Raw genomic sequence first — 9,070 nt, 5'->3', positions numbered from 1 at the left:
GCAGGTTCCGGGATTTAGATGTTTCAGAAAGAACAGAGAAGAGGGTAAAAGAGGGGGGGGGTGTGGCATTGTTAATCAAGGAAAGTATTGCAGCGGCAGAAAGGACGTTTGAGGACTCGTCTACTGAGGTAGTATGGGCCGAGGTTAGAAACAGGAGAGGAGAGGTCACCCTGTTGGGAGTTTTCTATAGACCTCCGAATAGTTCCAGAGATGTAGAGGAAAGGATAGCGAAGATGATTCTCGACAGGAGCGAGAGTAACAGGGTAGTGGTTATGGGGGACTTTAACTTTCCAAATATTGACTGGAAATACTGTAGTTCGAGTACTTTAGATGGGTCTGTTTTCGTCCAGTGTGTGCAGGAGGGTTTTCTGACACAGTATGTGGACAGGCCAACCAGGGGCGATGCCAGATTGGATTTGGTACTGGGTAATGAACCCGGCCAGGTGTTCGATTTAGATGTAGGTGAGCACTTTGGCGATAGTGATCACAATTCGGTTAGGTTTACCTTAGCGATGGGCAGGGACAGGTATATACCGCAGGGCCAGAATTATAGCTGGGGGAAAGGAAATTATGACGCGATTAGGCAAGATTTAGGATGTGTAGGATGGGGAAGGAAACTGCAGGGGATGGGCACAAACGAAATGTGGAGCTTATTCAAGGAGCAGCTAATGCGTGTCCTTGATAAGTATGTACCTGTCAGGCAGGGAGGAAGTTGTCGAGCGAGGGAGCCGTGGTTTACTCAAGAAGTTGAAGCGCTTGTCAAGAGGAAGAGGGCGGCTTATGTTAGGATGAGACGTGAAGGCTCAGTTAGGGCGCTTGAGAGTTACAAGCTAGCCAGGAAGGATCTAAAGGGAGGGCTAAGAAGAGCAAGGAGAGGACACGAGAAGTCATTGGCGGATAGGATCAAAGAAAACCCTAAGGCTTTCTATAGGTATATCAGGAATAAACGAATGATAAGAGTTAGAACAGGGCCAATCAAGGATAGTAGTGGGAAGTTGTGTGCGGAATCAGAGGAGATAGGGGAAGCGTTAAATGAATATTTTTCGTCAGTATTTACAATAGAGAAAGAAAATGTTGCCGAGGAGATTACTGAGATACAGCCTACTAGGCTAGATGGGATTGAGATTCACAAGGAGGAGGTGTTAGCAATTTTGGAAAGAGTGAAAATAGATAAGTCCCCTGGGCCAGATGGAATTTATCCTAGGATTCTCTGGGAAGCCAGGGAGGAGATTGCAGAGCCGTTGTTGTTGATCTTTAAGTCGTCATTGTCGACAGGAGTAGTGCCGGAGGACTGGAGGATAGCAAATGTTGTCCCCTTGTTCAAGAAGGGGAGTAGAGACAGCCCTGGTAATTATAGACCTGTGAGCCTAACTTCGGTTGTGGGTAAAATGTTGGAAAAGGTTATAAGAGACAGGATTTATAATCATCTTGAAAAGAATAAGTTCATTTGCGATAGTCAGCACGGTTTTGTGAAAGGTAGGTCGTGCCTCACAAACCTTAATGAGTTTTTCGAGAAGGTGACCAAACAGGTGGATGAGGGTAAAGCCGTGGATGTGGTGTATATGGATTTCAGTAAGGCGTTTGATAAGGTTCCCCACGGTAGGCTATTGCAGAAAATACGCAAGTATGGGGTTGAAGGTGATTTAGAGCTTTGGATCAGAAATTGGCCAGCTGAAAGAAGACAGAGGGTGGTGGTTGATGGCAAATGTTCATCCTGGAGTTTAGTTACTAGTGGTGTACCGCAAGGTTCTGTTTTGGGGCCACTGCTGTTTGTCATTTTTATAAACGACCTGGATGAGGGTGTAGAAGGGTGGGTTAGTAAATTTGCGGATGACACGAAGGTCGGTGGAGTTGTGGATAGTGTCGAAGGGTGTTGTAGGGTACAGAGGGACATAGATAGGCTGCAGAGCTGGGCTGAGAGATGGCAAATGGAGTTTAATGCGGAGAAGTGTGAGGTGATTCACTTTGGAAGGAGTAACAGCAATGCAGAGTACTGGGCTAATGGGAAGACTCTTGGTAGTGTAGATGAGCAGAAAGATCTTGGTATCCAGGTACATAAATCCCTGAAAGTTGCTACCCAGGTTAATAGGGCTGTTAAGAAGGCATATGGTGTGTTAGCCTTTATTAGTAGGGGGATCGAGTTTCAGAGCCACGGGGTCATGATGCAGCTGTACAAAACTCTGGTGAGGCCACACTGGAGTATTGCGTGCAGTTCTGGTCACCGCATTATAGGAAGGATGTCGAAGCTTTGGAAAGGGTGCAGAGGAGATTTACTAGGATGTTGCCTGGTATGGAAGGAAGGTCTTACGAGGAAAGGCTGAGGGACTTGGGGTTGTTTTCGTTAGAGAGAAGGAGGAGGAGAGGTGACATAATAGAGACATACAAGATAATCAGAGGGTTTGATAGGGTGGATAGTGAGAGTCTTTTTCCTCGGATGAGGATGGCAAACACGAGGGGACATAGCTTTAAGTTGAGGGGTGAAAGATATAGGACAGATGTCAGAGGTAGTTTCTTTACGCAGAGAGTAGTAGGGGCGTGGAACGCCCTGCCTGCAACAGTAGTAGACTCGCCAACTTTAAGGGCATTTAAGTGGTCATTGGATAGACATATGGATGTAAATGGAATAGTGTAGGTCAGATGATCGGCGCAACATCGAGGGCCGAAGAGCCTGTACTGCGCTGTAATATTCTAAAAAAAACACATACAATGACACCAAGTAACAAAGACATACACTTACACCAAGTAACAAAGTCATACACTGACACCCAGGAACACCGGCACACACTGACACCAATTAACAAAGACACACACTTACACCAAGTAACAAAGACATACCCTGGCACGAAGTAACAAAGACATACACTTGCAAAAAGTAACAACGCTAAACACTGACACCAAGTAACAAAGACATACACTTACACCAAGTATTTTGACATACACTGACACCCAGTAACAAAGACAGGCACTGACACCCAGTAACACAGACACACACGGACACCAAGTAACAAATACACACACTTACACCAAGTAACACAGACATACACTGACACCAAGTAACAAAGACATACACTGACACCATGTATTAAAGACATGCACTTACACCAAATAACAAAGACAGACAATTACACCAAGTAACAAAGACATACACTTACACCCAGTAACAAAGACATACAATGACACCAAGTCACAAACACATACAATGACACCAAGTAACAAAGACAAACACTTACACCAAGTAACAAAGACATGCACTGATACCCAGTAACACAGACACAAACTGACACCCAGTTAGAAACACACACTGACCCCCAGAAACACAGACACACACTGACCCCCAGGAACACAGACATACACTGATACCCAGGAACACTGACACACAATTACACCAAGTATCAAAGAGATGCACTGACACCAAGTAACAAAGACAGACACTGATACCCAGTGACACAGACACACACTTACACCAAGTAACAAAGACATAACTTACACGAAGTAACACAGATATACACTTACACCAAGTATTTTGACATACACTTACACCAAGTAACAAAGACATACAGCGACACCCAGTAACAAAGACATCCACTGACACCAAGTAACAAAGACATACACTGACACCCAGGAACCCCGGCACACACTGACGCCAATTAACAAAGACCCACACTTACATCAAGTAACAAAGACATACCCTGACACGAAGTAACAAAGACACACACTTACAACAAGTCACAAAGACATACACTGACACCAAGTAACAAAGACATACACTTACACAAAGTATTTTGACATACACTGACACCAAGTCACAAACACATACACTGACACCAAGTAACAAAGACAGACACTTACACCAAGTAACACAGGCACACACTTACACCAAATATTTTGACATGCACTTACACCAAGTAACAAAGACATACACTGACACCCAGTAACAAAGACATACACTTACACCAAGTAACACAGACATACACTGACACCAAGTAACAAAGACATACACAGACACCAAGTAACAAAGACATACACTTACACCAATTATTTTGACATACACTTACCCCAAGTAACAAAGACATACACTGACACCCAGCAACAAAGACATACAATGACACCAAGTCGCAAAAACATACACTGACACCAAGTAACAAAGACATACACTTACACCAAGTAACAAAGACACACACTGACCCCCAGCAACACAGACACACTCTGAACCCCAGTAACACAGACATACAATGATACCCAGTAACACAGACACACACTTACACCAAGTAACAAAGACATACACTGACACCCAGTTAGAAACACACACTGACCCACAGTAACACAGACACACACTGACCCCCAGTAACACAGACATACACTGATACCCAGTAACACAGACACACAATTACACCAAGTATCAAAGAGATACACTGACACCAAGTAACAAAGACAGACACTGATACCCAGTGACACAGACACAAACCTACACCAAGTAACAAAGACATTCACTTACACCAAGTAACACAGATATACACTTACACCAAGTATTTTGACATACACTTACACCAAGTAACAAAGACATACAGTGACACCCAGTAACAAAGACATCCACTGACACCAAGTCACAAACACATACAATGACACCATTTAACAAAGACATACAATTACACCAAGTAACAAAGACATACACTGACACCCAGGAACACCGGCACACACTGACACCAATTAACAAAGACACACACTTACATCAAGTAACAAAGACATACCGTGACACGAAGTAACAAAGACACACACTTACACCAAGTAACAAAGACATACACTGACACCAAGTAACAAAGACATACACTTACACCAAGTATTTTGACATACACTGACACCAAGTCACAAACACATACACCGACACCAAGTAACAAAGACATACACTTACACCAAGTAACAAAGACATACACTGATACCCAGTAACACAGACACAAACTGACACCCAGTTAGAAACACACACTGACCCCCAGTAACACAGACACACACTGACACCAAGTAACAAAGACATACACTTACACCAAGTAACACAGATATACACTTACACCAAGTATTTTGACATACACTTACACCATGTAACAAAGACATACAGTGACACACAGTAACAAAGACATCCACTGACACCAAGTCACAAACACAAACAATGACACCAAGTAACAAAGACATACAATTACACCAAGTAACAAAGACAGACACTGACACCCAGGAACACCGGCACACAGTGACACCAATTAACAAAGACACACACTTACATCAAGTAACAAAGACATACCCTGACACGAAGTAACAAAGACACGCACTTTCACCAAGTAACAAAGACATACACTGACACCAAGTAACAAAGACATACACTTACACCAAGTAACAAAGACACACACTTACACCAAGTAACACAGACATACACAGAAATCAAGTAACAAAGACATACACTGACAACAAGTAACAAAAACATACACTTACACCAAGCAACAAAGACAGACAATTACACCAAGTAACAAAGACAAACACTGACACCCAGTAACAAAGACATGCAATGACACCAAGTCACAAACACATACACTGACACCAACTAACAAAGACATACACTTACACCAAGTACCAAAGACATACACTGATACCCAGTAACACAGACACACACTGAAACCCAGTTAGAAACACACACTGACCCCCAGTAACACAGATACACACTGACCCCTAGTAACACAGACATGCACTGATACCCAGTAACACTGACACACAATTACACCAAGTATCAAAGACATAGACTGACACCTAGTAACAAAGACATACACTGACACCAAGTAACAAAGACATACACTGACACTCAGTAACACAGACACACACGGACACCAAGTAACAAACACAGACACTTACACCAAGTAACACAGACACACACTTACACCAAGTATTTTGACATACACTTACACCAAGTAACAAAGACATACACTGACACCCAGTAACAAAGACATACACTTACACCAAGTAACACAGACATACACTGACACCAAGTAACAAAGACATACACTGACACCAAGTAACAAAGACATACACTTACACCAAGTATTTTGACATACACTTACACCAAGTAACAAAGACATACACTGACACCCAGTAACAAAGACATACAATGACACCAAGTCGCAAACACATACACTGACACCAAGTAACAAAGACATACACTTACACCAAGTAACAAAGACACACACTGACCCCCAGCAACACAGACACACACTGAACCCCAGTAACACAGACATACACTGCTACTCAGTAACACAGACACACACTTACACCAAGTAACAAAGACATACACTGACACCCAGTTAGAAACACACACTGACCCCCCGTAACACAGACACACACTGACCCCCAGTAACAGAGACATACACTGATACCCAGTAACACAGACACACAATTACACCAAGTATCAAAGACATACACTGACACCAAGTAACAAAGACATACGCTTACACCAAGTAACACAGACATACACTTACACCAAATATTTTGACATACACTTACACCAAGTAACAAAGACATACAGTGACACCCAGTAACAAAGACATCCACTGACACCAAGTCACAAACACATACAATGACACCAAGTAACAAAGACATACACTTACACCAAGTAACAAAGACATACACTGACACCCAGGAACACCGGCACACACTGACACCAATTAACAAAGACACACACTGACACCAAGTAACAAAGACATACCCTGACACGAAGTAACAAAGACACACACTTACACCAAGTAACAAAGATAAACACTGACACCAAGTAACAAAGACATACACTTACACCAAGTATTTTGACATACACTGACACCCAGTAACACAGACACACACGGACACCAAGTAACAAAGACACACACTTACACCAAGTAACACAGACATACACTGACACCAAGTAACAAAGACATACACTGACACCAAGTATTAAAGACATACACTTACACCAAATAACAAAGACAGACAATTACACCAAGTAACAAAGACATACACTTACACCCAGTAACAAAGACATACAATGACACCAAGTCACAAACACATACACTGACACCAAGTAACAAAGACATACACTTACACCAAGTAACAAAGACATAAACTGATACCCAGTAACACAGACACAAACTGACACACAGTTAGAAACACACACTGACCCCCAGTAACACAAACATACACTGATACGCAGTAACACAGACACACACTTACACCAAGTAACAAAGACATACACTTACACCAAGTAACACAGATATACACTTACACCAAGTATTTTGACATACACTTACACCAAGTAACAAAGACATACTGTGACACCCAGTAACAAAGACATCCACTGACACCAAGTCACAAACACATACAATGACACCAAGTAACTAAGACATACAATTACACCAAGTAACAAAGACATACACTGACACCCAGGAACACGGGCACACACTGACACCAATTAACAAAGACACACACTTACATCAAGTAACAAAGACATACCCTGACACGAAGTAACAAAGACACACACTTACACCAAGTAACAAAGACATACACTGATACCCAGTAACACAGACACACACTTACACCAAGTAACAAAGACATACACTGACACCAAGTCACAAAGACACACACTGACACCCAGTAACAAAGACATACACTGACACCAAGTCACAAAGACATACTCTGATACCCAGTAACACAGACACACACATACAGCAAGTAACAAAGACATACACTTACACCAAGTATTTTGACATACACTTACACCAAGTAACAAAGACATACTTTGACACCCAGTAACAAAGATATCCACTGACACCAAGTCACAAACACATACAATGACACCAAGTAACAAAGACACACACTTACACCAAGCAACACAGACTCACACTGACACCCAGTAACACAGACACTCACTTACACCAAGTCACAAAGATATACACTGATACCCAGTAACACAGACGCACACTTACACCAAGTAACAAAGACAGACACTGATACCCAGTAACACAGACACTCACTTACAGCAAGTAACAAAGACATACAATTACACCAAGTATCACAGACATACACTTACACCAAGTATTTTGACATACACTTACACCAAGTAACAAAGTCATACACTGACACCCAGTAACAAAGACATATACTGACACCAAGTCACAAAAAACATACACGGTAACCAAGTAACAAAGACATACACGTACAGCAAGTAACAAAGACATACACTGACACCAAGTAACAAAGACATACACTGATTCCCAGTAACACAAACACACACTGACACCAAGTAACAAAGACATACACTTACACCAAGTAACAAAGACAGACATTGACACCCAGGAACACCGGCACACACTGACACCAATTAACAAAGACACACACTTACACCACGTAACAAAGACGTACCCTGACACGAAGTAACAAAGACACACACTTCCACCAAGTAACAAAGATAAACACTGACACCAAGTAACAAAGACATACACTTACACCAAGTATTTTGACATACACTGACACCCACTAACGAAGACATGCACTGACACCCAGTAACACAGACACACACGGACACCAAGTAACACAGATATACACTTACACCAAGTATTTTGACATACACTTACACCAAGTAACAAAGACATACACTGACACCCAGTAACAAAGACATACACTTACACCAAGTAACACAGACATACACTGACACCAAGTAACAAAGATATACACTGACACCAAGTAACAAAGACATACACTTACACCAAGTATTTTGACATACACTTACACCAAGTAACAAAGACATACACTGACACCCAGTAACAAAGACATACAATGACACCAAGTCGCAAACACATACACTGACACCAAGTAACAAAGACATACACTTACACCAAGTAACAAAGACACACACTGACCCCCAGCAACACAGACACACACTGAACCCCAGTAACACAGACATACACTGATACTCAGTAACACAGACACACACTTACACCAAGTAACAAAGACATACACTGACACCCAGTTAGAAACACACACTGACCCCCCGTAACACAGACACACA

This window comes from Heterodontus francisci, unplaced genomic scaffold (genome assembly GCF_036365525.1).
Source record: "Heterodontus francisci isolate sHetFra1 unplaced genomic scaffold, sHetFra1.hap1 HAP1_SCAFFOLD_50, whole genome shotgun sequence".
Lineage (NCBI taxonomy): Eukaryota > Metazoa > Chordata > Chondrichthyes > Heterodontiformes > Heterodontidae > Heterodontus > Heterodontus francisci.
This window is presented reverse-complemented; position numbering follows the sequence as displayed.